The sequence below is a fragment of the Oncorhynchus mykiss genome, chromosome 7 (genome assembly GCF_013265735.2).
Source record: "Oncorhynchus mykiss isolate Arlee chromosome 7, USDA_OmykA_1.1, whole genome shotgun sequence".
Lineage (NCBI taxonomy): Eukaryota > Metazoa > Chordata > Actinopteri > Salmoniformes > Salmonidae > Oncorhynchus > Oncorhynchus mykiss.
In genome coordinates this window covers 73,564,099-73,581,239 of record NC_048571.1, presented here as the reverse complement: position 1 = coordinate 73,581,239, position 17,141 = coordinate 73,564,099, and the positions used below count along the sequence as shown (strand labels likewise).

Here is a 17,141-nt window from a genome sequence, read left to right as displayed (position 1 = left end):
ACCCTGTCAAGGACACAAGGTAGAGTTTGTATCTAATGTAAGCAACAAGGAGGGTTATCGTTAGGGTGGTCTTCTGACCAATATTATTCTTTCAAAGCTATCATTGAGCAAAAACAAACATTTGAAAGAGCTAATATTTGAAAGAGCTTTATATGGCCTGCATAATGCTTCACATATCATTTATACGCAAATGTCATACTATATAACAATAGCAGTCTACAACAACTTTAATGTTACACCACTCACACATGATCTCTTCTGCCACAGGTTGTTTTTCTTAGTCACTGTTCACTATGCATCCTTTAGCAAGCTTAGCGGGAATGTCACTGTCTGAAGTATGAGTCATCCTTTAGCCCAAAACAAGCTTAGCGGGGATGTCGCTGCACTGGAGTATGAGTCATCTTTTAGCCCTGAACCAAGCTTAGCGGGGATTTCTCTGTTTTCTCACTTGGGTCCAGTACACAGGTATATGAGTGATCCTGTCTACTCAGAATCAAAATACAAGCCATTCCAAAGTCTCATCTTATTCATTATTCATGAGCATAGTAAGATACACTTTATCCAGGCAGACTCAGGCCAGGATGAAAACAAGATCACAATGCGCTGAAAGACCACAGTTTACTTTAAATAAAGGCAATTTCACTGATGTTTGCAGAAATCACATTTGTTGTAAACCCACAGGCTCAAACGAGAATGACCATGAGTCAAATGCAATGTGATGTCGGAACATTGCGATTTGAATTCTGGCCTCTTGATTCTAAAAGAACAGCTAGAACTTATTGTGGTGAAAGTTCTGGCTGTTCCTGTATTTCTAAATTTAGACAGGAATAATAGCTGAGATATTTTATCGTTCACTGGGAAGTTTGTGTTCCAGGGGAACGAAGAAAACAAATATTTAAAATCATGTGATTTATACAATGTTTTACAGTCATTTGCATGTCCATTTTCATTATGTGTTACCCCAATCAACTATACATTCACAGAAGATGAGGGGTCTATACTTGCAAAGATTACAAAAGTTTAAAGTTAAACTTTTTATCTGTCTCAAAATCCACATCAGCCAATTAAAATCATAGATATAATTGCATGTGATAGAATGTTACATTTAGCTATTCCCATCAGATAACCTGGCACACTTAGCCTTATGCGAACAACACCAGCTGGACTTGATTATTTCCTGTAACAAATTACGCCTCAGCGAATCAAGACTTTATATCCACCAACCAATGACATTTTATAAAATAGTTATTTATAACACTTTGGATGGTGTATCTATATACCCAGTCACTACAAATAGATAGTTAATAATAGTTAATAATAGTAGTTGCCGGAGAGGAAGGAAACCACTCAGGGATTTTATCATGAGGCCAATGGTGACTTTAAAACAGTTAGAGTTTAATAGGGGCAGCAGGTAGCGGAGCCCATGCTGACACCTTGCAGCAGGATAATAACCAAAAATACAAGGCCAAATATACACTGGAATTGCTTACCAAGAAGACAGCAAATCTTCCTGTGTGGCCGAGTTACAGTTTTCACTTAAATCAATGGCAAGTCTTGAAAACGGTTGTCTAGCAATGATCAACAACCAATTTGACAGCGCTTGAAGAATTTTGAAAATAATAATGTTGCACAATCCAGGTGTGGAAAGCTCTTAGAGTCTTACCCAGAAAGACTCACAGCTGTAATTGCTGCCAAAGGTGCTCCTACAAAGTATTTACTCATGGGTGTGAATAGTTATGTCAATGAGATATTCTTGTATTTCATTTTCAATACATTTGCAAAAATGTCTAAAAGCATGTATTCACTTTGTCATTACGAGATATTTGTTTTAAGATGCAAACTGAACGTTGTAACAGCTTGCTTAGTTCAAATTGAAAGCCTAATTTCTTCAACATAAATAGTGAGGCGATTTCGATGTAATACATTGTGTGGCCAAAATGGTCTGCTGGAATAACTTAGTGAGAATGGAGATGTATTTGAATCACTGAATCATGAACTGAATGTACTGTATGCTTGTAAACAATTGCAAGTGTTTTTTTGTATTTTTTTGTAGCCTACTTAGAAGAGACAGTTGCCGAAATCTAATGCATTCTAATAATAGCAGATAGGCAATTGTGATAGAGCTGTGACCATGATTATGATAAAACAAGGCTACAACAACAATGGATCAAAGTTTTGGGTGGTAAGAGGCAGTAGTATTGTGCCCACCGAAATGTGTTTTTTCCTGAAGAATTGCCTGATGTATTTTCTACATTTGGTATTCTAGTAAAGAGAGAATAATCCTGGTTTGTACAAGGTTAAATTATGAGTAGAGAGATTGAGCCTTGAGATTGTCAAAAAAATATTAGCTGCAGTTGAAAGCGAGCAGGCAGTGGGATATTTGAAGTAGAGGTATAAGAAATATTCTTTGACAGTTTCTGGTTATTGTTGCGTGGTTATATAGTTTAGGTAACACCAGTGAATTGAGCAGGAAGTTCATGTATTCTAAAATTGTCATCTGTTTCCATTACGTGGAACAGTGTCCAGTAACTAAAGTAGATTGACATAAGTATTGAATATTAAGCTGATAAGACAACACCAACATTTTGAAGGTTCTACATTTGTTAAACAACAGGTTTATATTTTTATCAATTTAATGCATCAGGTTGCAATGTTTAGATTAGCGGAAAGGGGTTATGTTTTTACATTTTTGAGATGGTGTCGATTCCACTTAATGAAACATGGTATTAGGGCTCCCCGAGAGGCACAGCGGTTTGCACTGCATCTCAGTGCAAGATACATCACTATAGTCCCTGGCTCGAGTCCAGGCTGAATCACATCCAGCCGTGATTGAGAGTCCCATAGGGTGGCGCACAATTGGCCCAGTGTCGTCCGGGTTTGGCCGGGGTAGGCCGTCTTTGTAAATAAGTATTTGTTCTTAACTGACTTATCAGGAACAATCTAAGGTGAAACAGTTATTACATATGTCGTTGGACATTGGTAAGTAACGATACCAGGATAATTTTACATGGTTATGGAAAAGAGAGACCAGTCATATAATACGATATGGGAGTAAATTGTTAGACTCGGTGGCAAGATACATGTTGCCGTGTCTAAGGGTAGAGCATGCTAAATTAAGAGCACATAAACGCATCAAAACAAACAATTAATGATTTGAGGGAGTACAATGGACTTATCATTATCATATTTTGTTTGTAGTTAACAGATAGGACTGTTAAAAAACTCCAGGCCCCAGGGAGTAAAAATTGCCCCCCCCCCCCCCCCCACTCTGCTTGCAGTTGTCAGTTATCGTCAGTAATGTGGATGGCCAGGGCTTTATTCAGGATAATATCTTGGGCTACTTTGATGTGTCAAATCAAGTTAAATGTTATTGGTCAAATACGCATATTTAGCAGATGTTATTGCAGGTGTAGCGAAATGCTTGTGTTCCTAGCTCCAACAGTGCAGTATTATCTAACAATTCACAACAGTACACAAATCTAAAAGTAAAAGTATATATAAATATTAGGACGAGCAATGTCGGATTGGCATTGACTAAATACAGTAGAATAGAATGTAGTATATATGAGATGAGTAAAGCAGTATGTAAATATTATTAATGTGACTAGTCTTCCAGTATTTTGAGTTGCTAGTGATTACATGTCTATGTATATAGGGTAGCAGTCTCTAAGGTGCAGATTAGTTAAGACACATTTTATTTGTCACATACACATGGTTAGCAGATGTAAGGATATGGCAGACATACGCCCCCTTTGGAGAGATTGGGTACCCCTAGTAAACTGAAAAAAAAATCTGTCAAAAATTGCTAATATATGCAAATAAAAATTATTATTGGATAGAAAACACTCTAAAGATTCTAAAACCGTTGGAATTATGTCTGTAAGTATAGCAGAACTCACAGGGCAGGCATTCTTCCAAACTAGTTTTTGTGGCCATGAAAGTTGGAGCAACTTTGACGTCATGGCCCCCACCCTTCCCAACCAGTTATGATTCTGGGGACACTTTCTATCTCTTCCGCTAGATGTCCTCTTTCAGTAGAGCTTTGAATCGTTCAAATCCCGCGAGAATTGACCCTATGGGAGTGAAATTAGTGCGTGCCACGAGAGAATAGGCTGTGCGCAGGGGCGCGAATTGGTCCCAGCCATTCCTTTGTTCCAGCACTCAAGAGAAGGGCAGACGATGGCCGATTGAATTGAAGTTTGTTTTGCGTGTCTAAAACATCATAAAGCTTGCTTCTGCACTTAGTTTGACCTGTTTAGTCGACATATAATATGTAATTTTGAAGTTTTGATGCGCAACTTTTCCGGACCAGAGGACGTTTTGGGTGCATTTCAGCTGATGTTATTAGCAGTAGCTAATACAAAGACGCAAGACTTGAAACCAAACGATGTATTGGGTAAGTATGAAGCCTTCCAGAACATTCTGAACGAAGACCATCGAAGGTAAGGGAATATTTATGCTTAAATCTGTGTTTCTGTTGACTCCAACATTACGTAGAAATGTAGCTTGGAACTGAGCGCCGTCTCAGCATATAGAATAGTGTGCGATTTCTGTAACGTTAAAAATAAATCTAACAAAGCGGTTGCATAAAGAAGCAGTGTATCTTTCTAACTATATGTAGAACATGTATATTTAGTCAAAGTTTATGATGTCTATTTACGTTATCTTGCCGCGCTACATAGATTTCCTGCGGGCATTTTTGAGTAATTTCTGAACGTGAACTCACTGTAAATGGACATTTATGGATATAAATGGCATATCATTGAAAAAAAAAATATGTACTGTGTAACATGTCATATTACTGTCATCTGATGAAGATTTTCAAAAGGTTAGTGAGCGATTTATTTTTTAATCCTGCGTTTGTTGATTGCATGTTTTGGCTATTCAAATGAGCTGTGTCTGGTGGTGGTTTTACATATATATGTGCTATGTTTTCGCCGTAAAACATTTTAGAAATCTGACTTGCTGGCTAGATGAACAAGGTGTTTATCTTTCATTTGAGCTATTGGACTTGTTAATGTGTGGAGGTTAAATATTTTTAAGAATATTTTTGCGTTCCATGCGCCACCGTTTCAGCTGAACGTGGGAGGGTTGATTCCCAATTGGGAACCAGTATCGTAGACAGGTTAATGCAAGTGTAACGAAATGCTTGTGCTAGTTCTGACAATGCAGTAATATCTAACAAGTAATCTAACCTAACAATTTCACAACAACTACCTTATACACACAAGTGTAAAGGAATGAATAAGAATATGTACATAAAAATATATGAATGAGTGATGGCCGAACGGCATAGGCAAGATGCAGTAGATGGTATAGAGTACAGTTGTTACGTTCCCCAGTTTCTGTTGTAGTTTGTGTATTTGAGTGTGTTTCAGCAGATGGCTTCCTGAAATCCCCCAGCAGCTGATTGGTCGACTCCACGATTAATTGGAGAGCTGACCCAGCCCCCTCGTCAGGACGCAGCTGTCTCCAATTTCCAATGCCTTCTGAAGCTATAAAAGCCAGTGTTCTGTTGCTCAGGGGAGAGATTGATTGTGATATAGATCATTGCTGAGAGAGGAGGTTGGTTAGCTTTTTCTCAGTTTTGTTGTGAAGTGGATTGTTTAATATTCCGTTTCATTTGATCTCAGGGAGGAAGGGGAAGGCACCTCGGGAGTGCTTAGGTAAGAAGCCTGTGGGCATGCATATACCCGTAGTATATTCGCTGTCTAGGCACACTAGGTAAGACCTGGGCGGACCACCCCCTGTATTTTGGTTAGCGCATCAGGTGGTGCTAAATTAGGTAAGTAGTAGGTAGACAGGTAAGGTAGGAGAGGGGGCTTTGAGATTTACTTTATTTTCTTCCAGCCCCTCCAGCCACTTTAGTTTCATCCAGCCCCTTTTTCCCATATTACTGTGAAGGAATAAATTCCTAGTTAATGGTAAATTCTCTGCCTTTTGTCATCCTTACTCACACCTACAGTCCATACCTCTTTCACTTTACGGAGAGTTGAGTTGTAGCAGGGTGTTGCGTTCCCTCTTCATGGAGGCGTGCGTAACACAGTATATACCCTACATTACTCGTCTTATATGTATGTAAACATTATATAAAGTGGCTAGTGATACATTTATTATATAAATGTTCCATTATTAAAGTGGCTAAAGTTGAGTCAGCATGTTGGTAGCGGCCCCTCAATGTTAGTGGTGGCTGATGGCCTTGAGAGAGAGAAGCTGTTTTTCAGTCTCTCGGTTCCCGCTTTGATGCACCTGTACTGACTTCGCCTTATGGGTGATAGCGGGGTGAACAGGCAGTGGCTCGGGTGGTTGTTGTCCTTGATGATCTTTTTGGCCTTCCTGTGACATTGGGTGGTGTAGGTGTTTGGGGGCAGGTAGTTTGCTCCCGGTGATGCGTTGTGCAGTCCTCACTACCCTCTGGAGTGCCTTGCGGTTGTGGGCAGAGCAGTTGCCGTACCAGGCGGTGATACAGCCCGACAGGATGCTCTCGATTGTGCATCTGTAAAGGTTTGTGAGTGTTTTTGGTGACAAGCCAAATTTCTTCAGCCTCCTGAGGTTGAAGAGTCGCTGCTGCGCCTTCTTCACCACGCTGTCTGTGTAGGTGGACCATTTCAGTTTGTCCGTGATGTGTACGCCAAGGAACTTAAAACTTCCCACCTTCTCCACTACTGTCCTGACGATGTGGATAGGGGGCTGCTCCCTCTGCTGTTTCCTGAAGTCCACAATCATCTCCTTTGTTTTGTTGACATTGAGTGTGAGGTTATTTTCCTGACACCACAATAGGCTGTCTCGTTGTTGGTAATCTGTAGTGTTGTCTGCAAACTTGATGATTGAGTTGGAGGTGTGCATGGCCACGCAGTCATGGGTGAATCGGGAGAACAGGAGAGGGCTGAGAACGCACCCTTGTGGTGCCCCAGTGTTGAGGATCAGCGGGTGGCGATGTTACTACCCTAACCACCTGGGGGCGGCCCGTCAGGAAGTCCTGGACTCAGTTGCATACAGCGAGGTCGATACCCAGGGTCTCGAGCTTAATGACGAGTTTGGAGGGTACTAGGGTGTTAAATGCTGAGCTGTAGTCGATGAACAGCATTCTTACATAGGTATTCCTCTTGTCCAGATGGGTTAGGGCAGTGCGATTGTCTGTGGACCTATTGGAGTGGGTCTAGGGTGTCAGGTAGGGTGGAGGTGATATGGTCCTTGACTAGTGTCTCAAAGCACTTCATGATGACAGAAGTGAGTGCTACGGGGGGATGGTCATTTAGCTCAGTTACCTTAGCTTTCTTGGGAACAGGAACAAAGGTGGCCCTCTTGAAGCATGTGAGAACAGCAGACTGGGATAAGGATTGATTGAATAAGTCCGTAAACACACCAGCCAGCTGGTCTGCGCATGCTCTGAGGATGCGGCGGGGGATAGGCCTGCAGCCTTGCAAGGGTTAACACGTTTAAATGTTTTACTCACGTTGGCTGTAGTGAAGAAGAGCCCGCAGGTTTTTTCGTTAGCCGTCCGTTTCAGTGGCACTGAAGTTAGAATAACAATGATCCAGAGTTTTGCCAGCCCGGGTCGCGCAATCGATATGTTGATAAAATTTAGGGAGCCTTGTTTTCAGATTAGCCTTGTTAAAATCCCCAGCTGCAATAAATGCAGCCTCAGGATATATGGTTTCCAGTTTACATAGATGTCTGCTTGGGGGGGGGGAATATACACGGCTGTGATTATGATCGAAGTGAACTCTCTTGGTAGATAATGCGGTCATCTGTCGGCGCCGGAAGATAATGGTACCCGGCTAGTGATGCCCATTTAACACGGATGGCCTTGAGATAGAGGCTGTTTTTCAGTCTCTCGGTCCCAGCTTTGATGCACCTGTACTGACCTCGCCTTCTGGATGATAGCGGCGTGAACAGGCCCCGGCTCGAGTGGTTGTTATTGATGACCTTTTTCACCTTCCTGTGATATCGGGTGGTGTAGGTGTCCTGGAGGGCAGGCAGTGTGCCCCTGGTGATGCGTTGGGCAGGCCGTACCACCCTCTGGAGAGCCTTGCGGTTGTGGGCAGTGCAGTTGCCGTACTGGGCGGTGATACAGCCCAACAGGTTGCTGTCAATTGTGCATCTGTAAAAGTTTCTAATGGTCTTAAGGGCCAAGCCAAATTTCTTCACCCTCCTGAGGTTGAAGATGCGCTGTTCCGCCTTTTTCACTACTTCACTGTCTGTGTGGGTGGACCATTCCAGATTGTCAGTGATGTGTACGCAGAGGAACTTGAACCTTTCCACCTTCTCCACTGCAGTCCTGTCAATGTGGATAGGGACGTGCTCCCTCTGTTGTTTCACGATTGTCTCCTTTGTTTTGTTGACATTGAGTGAGAGGTTATTTTCCTGGCACCACCCTGCCAGGGCCCTCACCTTCTCGCTGTAGGCTGTCTCGTCATTGTTGATAATCAGGCCTACTATTGTTGTCATCTGCGAATTTGATGATTGAGTTGAAGGCTTGTGTGGCCACGGTCATGGGTGAACAGGGAGTACAGGAGGGGGCTGAGCACGAACCCTTGTAGGGCCTAAGGGTTGAGGATCAGAGAAGTGGAGGTGTTATTTCCTGCCTTCACCACCTGGGGGCGGCCCGTCAGGAAGTCCAAGACCCAGTTGCACAGGGCGGGGTTCAGACCCAGGGCTCGAGCTTAATGATGAGTTTGGAGGATACTATGGTGTAGGCTGAGCTATGGTCAATGAACAGCATTCAGACGTAGGTATTTCTCTTGTCCAGATGGGGATAGGGACGTGTTCAGTGCAATGTCGATTACATTGTCTGTGGCTCTATTTGGGCGGTAAGACAATTGAGTGGGTCTAGGGTGTCAGGTAAGGTGGAGGTGACATGATCCTTAATTAACTTCTTGATGCTACCCATCCCTGTCGCGGGATCATTTTTGTCAGCAACCGCTGAATAGCATAGCGCCACAGTCAAACAATATTACAAAAAAATATTAATATTCATGAAATCAGAAGTGCAATATTGCAAAACAGAGCTTAGTCTTTTGTTAATCCACCTGTCTCAGATTTTAAAATTATGCTTTACAGTTAAAGCAATCCAAGCGGTTGTAAGTTTATTGATAGCCTAGCATAGCATTATGTACACTTAGCATCAGGAAGCCTGGTCATGAAAATCAGAAAAGCAATCAAATTAACCCTTTACCTTTGCTCTTCGGATGTTTTCACTCACGAGACTCCCAGTTACACAACAAATGTTCCTTTTGTTCCATAAAGATTATTTTTATACCCAAAATACCTCAGTTTTGTTTGTTGCGTTATGTTCAGAAATCCACAGAAAAGAGTGGTCACGACAACGCAGACGGAAATTCCAAATAGTCTCCATAATGTCCACAGAAACATGTCAAACGTTGTTTATAATCATTCCTCAGGTTGATTTAAAATATAAACTGCTCAAAAAAATAAAGGGAACACTTAAACAACACAATGTAACTCCAAGTCAATCACACTTCTGTGAAATCAAACTGTGCACTTAGGAAGCAACACTGATTGACAATACATTTCACATGCTGTTGTGCAAATGGAATAGACAGCAAGTGGAAATTATAGGCAATTAGAAAGACACCCCCAATAAAGGAGTGGTTCTGCAGGTGATAACCACAGACCACTTCTCAGTTCCTGTGCTTTCACTCTAGTGGTAGCATGAGACGGAGTCTACAACCCACACAAGTGGCTCAGGTAGTGCAGCTCATCCAGGATGGCACATCAATGTGAGCTGTGGCAAGAAGGTTTGCTGTGTTTGTCAGCGTAGTGTCCAGAGCATGGAGGCGCTACCAGGAGACAGGCCAGTACATCAGGAGACGTGGAGGAGGCCGTAGGAAGGCAACAACCCAGCAGCAGGACCGCTACCTCCGCCTTTATGCAAGGAGGAGCAGGAGGAGCACTGCCAGAGCCCTGCAAAATGACCTCCAGCAGGCCACAAATGTGCATGTGTCTGCTCAAACGGTCAGAAACAGACTCCATGAGGGTGGTATGAGGGCCCGACGTCCACAGGTGGGGGTTGTGCTTACAGCCCAACACCGTGCAGGATGTTTGGCATTTGCCAAAGAACACCAAGATTGGCAAATTCGCCACTGGCGTCCTGTGCTCTTCACAGATGAAACAGGTTCCACTGAGCACATGTGACAGATGTGACAGTCTGGAGACGCCGTGGAGAACGTTCTGCTGCCTGCAACATCCTCCAGCATGACCGGTTTGGCGGTGGGTCAGTCATGGTGTGGGGTGGCATTTCTTTGGGGGGCCGCACAGCCCTCCATGTGCTCGCCAGAGGTAGCCTGACTGCCATTAGGTACCGAGATGAGATCCTCAGACCCCTTGTGAGATCATATGCTGGTGCGGTTGGCCCTTGGTTCCTCCTAATGCAAGACAATTTTTTGCATTTTTTTGCACCAGGTATGGTTGTTAAACATTTGCCAGATGTAAGTTTAATTTTAAAAGTTTAAAAGTTTAATAACCTCATGTGGCTGGAGTGTGTCAGCAGTTCCTGCAAGAGGAAGGCATTGATGCTATGGACTGGCCCGCCCGTTCCCCAGACTTGAATCCAATTGAGCACATCTGGGATGTCTCGCTCCATCCACCAACGCCACATTGCACCACAGACTGTCCAGGAGTTGGCGGATGCTTTAGTCCAGGTCTGGGAGGAGATCCCTCAGGAGACCATCCGCCACCTCATCAGGAGCATGCCCAGGCATTGTAGGGAGGTCATACAGGCACGTGGAGGCCACACACACTACTGAGCCTCATTTTGACTTGTTTTAAGAACATTACATCAAAGTTGGATCAGCCTGTAGTGTGGTTTTCCACTTTAATTTTGAGTATGACTCCAAATCCAGACCTCCATGGGTTGATAAATTTGATTTCCATTGATAATTTTTTGTGTGATTTTGTTGTCAGCACATTCAACTATGTAAAGAAAAAAGCCTGCAATATCAGTTCTGTTATACTCACAGACAATATTTTGACAGTTTTGGAAACTTTAGAGTTTTCTATCCTAATCTGTCAATTATATGCATACTCTAACATCTGGTCCTGAGAAATAGGTTGTTTACTTTGAGAATGTTATTTATCCAAACTTAAAAATTGTGCCCCCTAGCTTCAAGAGGTTAACTAGCCTCTCAAAGCACTTCATCATGCCAGAAGTGAGTGCTACGGGGAGATAGTAATTTAGTTCAGTTACCTTTGCTTTCTTGTGTACTGGAACAATGATGGCAATCTTGAAGCATGTGGGGACAGCAGACTGGGATAGGCAGAGATTGAATATGTCCATAAACACTCCAGCCAGCTGATCTGCGCATGCTCTGAGGACGCGCCAAAGGATGCCGTCTGGGCGAGGTTTAACATGCTTAAATGTTAGACTCACGTTGGCCATGGAGAACGAGAGTCCTCAGTCCTTGGTAGCGGGCTGCGTTGGTGGCACAGTGTGCAAGATGAGCAGTCTGTGTTTAACTTCATGGAGAAACTTGTTGATCAAACATACGATGGCGCAGTAGTAATGGAATGTACCTGCCATTTGTATTTCCAGTCCCCTTCTGTTCCTTGATTAAGAGGTGATGACAGCTTCACTCCACTACTACTGTCAACTCTCTCCTGACATGAACTGAAGCCATGTTTCATGTGCCCTCTCATCCACTGGCAAATTTAATGTTTCCTCTCCAAGCACTGTGAGAATTCATAAATGTGACCTTAATTGCCTACCGTCTGTAAGCTGTTAGTGTCTTAATGACCTTTCCACAGGTGCATGTTCATAATTTTTTTATGGTTCATTGAACATGTATGGGAAACAGTGTTTTACAATGAAGATCTGTTAGGTTAAATGGATTTTTACTAATTATCTTTTATATCAATTTTCTCTTATTACTGTATGTAGTAAAGTCAATCACGTACACAAACACAATCACATTATTACACATCAATGATTTTACTCATTACTAATTTTTTGTCTTCCCAGTCAAATCCTGTTCTGCACTGAAGTCAAGCCTCTGAACACGTCAAATCATGCCTCGTACCCTCATTCAATCCCAGCTGTGATCCCTTCCTAACACTGTGTAAGTAGCCCTCTCATTCCCATTCCCCATAATATTGTACAATAAATGTCTTTATTAAATACTTTAGGTTAAAATAATCAGTATTTCACAATTTATGAAACACACTTTGACGTCTCCGTGGGTTCCGCGCCTATACCGTGGGTCTACCCATCCTCCTAAAGCTTCCACTGGTGACATCCTATCATCTCCATGTTGACAAGTCCTGACTGTGTACATTGCATATCTGTGTTTTCTCAGCACATTCAAGATATGAAGCTATATTGATTCCAGATGCTTCTCTTGGCTGATGTCCATCTCTGGATCTTGACATGCTTTTTGATACGCTGAAAATAAGGATGAGTTTTCAGCACATGCTCCATAATTTGACAAATATGAAATCCATATTTCTTTCATGCAAAAAACCCTTATTTTTGGATTCCCTCATGATATCATACATGGCATGGCCGGATATTGACTCATTAGATGTCCAAATAGGCCTACCTTGATGTCTTATTTTCTCTATGATTACGACTGACAGTAGGCCTACATAGAATATTTTCTCAGCACATTCAATGTACAGAATAGGCTCTCTGAGGGCCATATCAGGATCTTGGTGTGCATTTTGATATGCCAAATAAGGACAATTTCTGATGTTTATCTGAGTTTTGAAGACATGCTCAAATTTGACAAATATAAAAAACATTATTTCAGACACAAGCTATAATTTCTGAATTTCCTCTGGATAAAGGTATGCTCAAACCGCTAGCTAAAAGCACTAACTGGTAGCCTAGTAACAAAAAGCAAAGAAGTGAAATGCTATTCAGAAACTGTCAAACATGTAAATGCTAAAATGACCTGCTAATTTGAGATGTTTTATTTATCTTAGTAACTAGAATCAAGAAAGTTAACTAATTTGTCCAGCAGCTAGTAGCTAGCTAGCTATGCTTGAAAGGAGAGCAATGTTAAAAGCTAACTGGTAGCCTAGCTAGCTAACAAATAACAATGTTTTTACCCCTTATCAAGCCTCAAGGTGACAGCTAATGTTTTAAAACGTTTAGCCGTGTTCTGTATTATGGGTTAATATAAGATGGTTGGTTAGCTAACTAACTTAGCTAGCTAGCTAGCTAGCTTGTTCCAGTTAATTTTCCCATGAATGAAGCAGGTAGAGTAGTTACCTTGTGGTATGGTTATGTGAAATGACAATATTTTCTTGCAATATCGACACAATTTGTATTCATGATGTATGCATTTACAGTTTGGAGTGGATCACAGACCAACACTAACACCACGTTGGGTCTGGACTGAAAGGGACCACCCCTGATGACCCAATCTGCATTCATCGCATCCGTCGTCTATAACAAACAGGGCAGGCAGGGGAATTGAGGGTGTGCAACTTTTATTTTCTGGTAAATATATAAAATACATTTTAATCAAAAATTGGCTTATGTTTGCATCTTTACAGAAAACATGTGTTGCGATTGGAGCTCTGAATTTACTATGCTGCATTTTGAAACTGAAATAGCTGAGATGTGCTTTGGAAATAGGAACTTAGATTCAATTTTTTCCCTTTCCGTACCATATATAGCCTACTACTAAATATGGTGCAAATGCATGCTCAGATGTCACCTTTATGTGAAGAAGCACAATGATTTTCTACCCCTGAACAGGTAAAATAATTTGGGCGGTGGAAATTTCATTTGAGTCTGATTTAGCCCATTTTTCTATCAGACATACGAGGATGAACATTACATTTGTAAGGGTATCTATTGAAATACGATACATCAACGATCAGGTAATGACTACAGATATGATTTTAAAAAGTAATACGTGGATTCGTTCATGCCTAAGTATAAAGGCTTAGATATGTTGGTATGATGACTCATAGCCTTTCTAGAGTTAGAATAGTTTTCAAATCAGGTGCGTGTCTTGAACATACGTATCTCACCCAAGATATCTCCCTGGACTCTGACGGTAGCAGGGGGATTTCTGAGGTCCGGATTGGATGCATGTAGAAACTGTCTCATTATGGAGAACATCCTAGCTCCATATGTGAAATTAAGGACATGCGTATCTGGAGCACGTCTACTCCTTATATCTAATAAAATGTAAAATATCCGGAAATATATAGATAAAGGTATCTCCTGACATTAACCCTTTTCACCCAGTGACACCAGCCCCTTTCCACTAACTCACGTCTACAGAGTTATGGCCCAGGCCACTTCCTACAGGAGATTCCCAATTTCCGTTAATACTGCAAAAGCAATAGGAAAAATGGATCCTGTTGGATCCATAACTGATTTCAGGACCCTGTCGTTCAAAGATAATTAGTAAAAATCCATTTAACCTAACAGATCTTCATTGTAAAGTGTTTAAACACTGTTTCCCATACATGTTCAATGAACCATAAAAAATTATGAACATGCACCTGTGGAAAGGTCATTAAGACACTAACAGCTTACAGACGGTAGGCAATTAAGGTCACATTTATGAAAATGTAGAACACTAAAGAGGCCTTTCTACTGACTCTGAAAAACAGCAAAAGAAAGATGCCCAGGGTCCCTGCTCATCTGCGTGAACGTGCCTTAGGCATGCTGCAAGGAGGCATGAGGACTGCAGATGTGGCCAGGGCAATAAATGCAATGTCTGTACTGTGAGACGCCTAAGACAGCGCTACAGGGAGACAGGACGGACAGCTGATAATCCTCGCAGTGGCAGACCACGTGTCACAACACCTGCACAGGATCGGTACATCCGAACATCACACCTGCGAGACAGGCAAAGGATGGCAACAACAACTGCCCGAGTTACACCAGGAACGCACAATCCCTCCATCAGTGCTCAGACTGTAAGCAGTAGGCTGAGAGAGGCTGGACTGAGGGCTTGTAGGCCTGTTGTAAGGCAGGTCCTCACCAGACATCACCGGCAACAACATCGCCGATGGGCACAACCCCCCCCCCCCCCCCCCCCCCCCCCCATTGCTGGACCAGACAGGACTGGCAACAAGAGCTCTTCACTGACAAGTCTCGGTTTTGTCTCACCAGGGGTGATGTTCGGATTCACGTTTATCGTCAAAGGAATGAGCGTTACACCGAGGCTTGTACTCTGGAGCAGGATTGATTTGGAGGTGGAGGGTCCGACATGGTCTGGGGCGGTGTGTCACAGCAGCATCGGACTGATCTTGTTGTCATTGCAGGCAATCTCAACGTTGTGCGTTGCAGGGAAGACATCTTCCTCCCTCATGTGATACCCTTCCTGCAGGCTCATCCTAACATGACCCTCCAACATGATAATGCCACCAGCCATGCTGCTCGTTCTGTGCGTGAATTCCTGCAAGACAGGAATGTCAGTGTTCTGTCACGGCCAGCCGAAGAGCCCAGATCTATATCCCATTGAGAACATCTGGGACCTGTTGCATCAGAGGGTGAGGGGCTGGGGCAATTCTCCCCAGAAATGTCCGGGAACTTGCAGGTGCCTTGGTGGAAGAGTGGGGTAACATCTCACAGCAAGAACTGGCAAATCTGGTGCAGTCCATGAGGAGGAAATGTACTGCAGTACCAGATACTGACTGTTACTTTTGATTTTGACCCTCCCCTTTGTTCAGGGACACATTATTCAATTTCTGTTAGTCACATGTCTGTAGAACATGTGCAGTTTATGGCTCAGTTGTTGAATCTTGTTACGTTCATATAAATATTTATACATGTTAAGTTTGCTGAAAATAAACGCAGTTGACAGTGAGAGGACATTTCTTTTTTTGCTGAGTTTATATACATGGTCAATCAGTAACAGTATCAAATGTATAATGTGCAGGGATACTCTTGTCCTCACTACTCATGGGGTAAAACTACACTGCTCAAAAAAATAAAGGGAACACTAAAATAACACATCCTAGATCTAAATGAATGAAATATTCTTATTAAATACTTTTTTCTTTACATAGTTGAATGTGCTGACAACAAAATCACACAAAAATTATCAATGGAAATCAAATTTATCAACCCATGGAGGTCTGGATTTGGAGTCATACTCAAAATTAAAGTGAAAAACCACACTACAGGCTGATCCAACTTTGATGTAATGTTCTTAAAACAAGTCAAAATGAGGCTCAGTAGTGTGTGTGGCCTCCATGTGCCTGTATGACCTCCCTACAATGCCTGGGCATGCTCCTGATGAGGTGGTGGATGGTCTCCTGAGGGATCTCCTCCCAGACCTGGACTAAAGCATCCGCCAACTCCTGGACAGTCTGTGGTGCAACGTGGCGTTGGTGGATGGAGCGAGACATGATGTCCCAGATGTGTTCAATTGGATTCAGGTCTGGGGAACGGGCGGGCCAGTCCATAGCATCAATGCCTTCCTCTTGCAGGAACTGCTGACACACTCCAGCCACATGAGGTCTAGCATTATCTTGCATTAGCAGGAACCCGGGGCCAACCGGACCAGCATATGGTCTCACAAGGGGTCTGAGGATCTCATCTCGGTACCTAATGGCAGTCAGGCTACCTCTGGCGAGCACATGGAGGGCTGTGCGGCCCCCCAAAGAAATGCCACCCCACACCATGACTGACCCACCGCCAAACCGGTCATGCTGGAGGATGTTGCAGGCAGCAGAACGTTCTCCACAGCGTCTCCAGACTCACGTCTGTCACATGTCACGTCTGTCACATGTGCTCAGTGTGAACCTGTTTAATCTGTGAAGAGCACAGGGCGCCAGTGGCGAATTTGCCAATCTTGGTGTTCTCTGGCAAATGCCAAACGGCCTGCACGGTGTTGGGCTGTAAGCACAACCCCCACCTGTGGACGTCGGGCCCTCATACCACCCTCATGGAGTCTGTTTCTGACCGTTTGAGCAGACACGTCCACATTTGTGGCCTGCTGGAGGTCATTTTGCAGGGCTCTGGCAGTGCTCCTCCTGCTCCTCCTTGCACAAAGGCGGAGGTAGCGGTCCTGCTGCTGGGTTGTTGCCCTCCTACGGCCTCCTCCAAGTCTCCTGATGTACTGGCCTGTCTCCTGGTAGCGCCTCCATGCTCTGGACACTACGCTGACAGACACAGCAAACCTTCTTGATGTGCCATCCTGGATGAGCTG

General features: G+C 43.2%; 1 long non-coding RNA gene across 1 annotated transcript; it reads left to right on the top strand.

Annotated features, from left to right (window-relative positions):
* The first annotated feature begins 5,636 nt into the window (after positions 1–5,636).
* Positions 5,637–13,456, top strand: LOC110527146. The gene is made up of 4 exons (XR_005052721.1): positions 5,637–5,666; positions 11,555–11,693; positions 11,981–12,077; positions 13,312–13,456. It is a non-coding gene; the product is annotated as an uncharacterized LOC110527146 (long non-coding RNA).
* Positions 13,457–17,141: the final 3,685 nt, after the last annotated feature.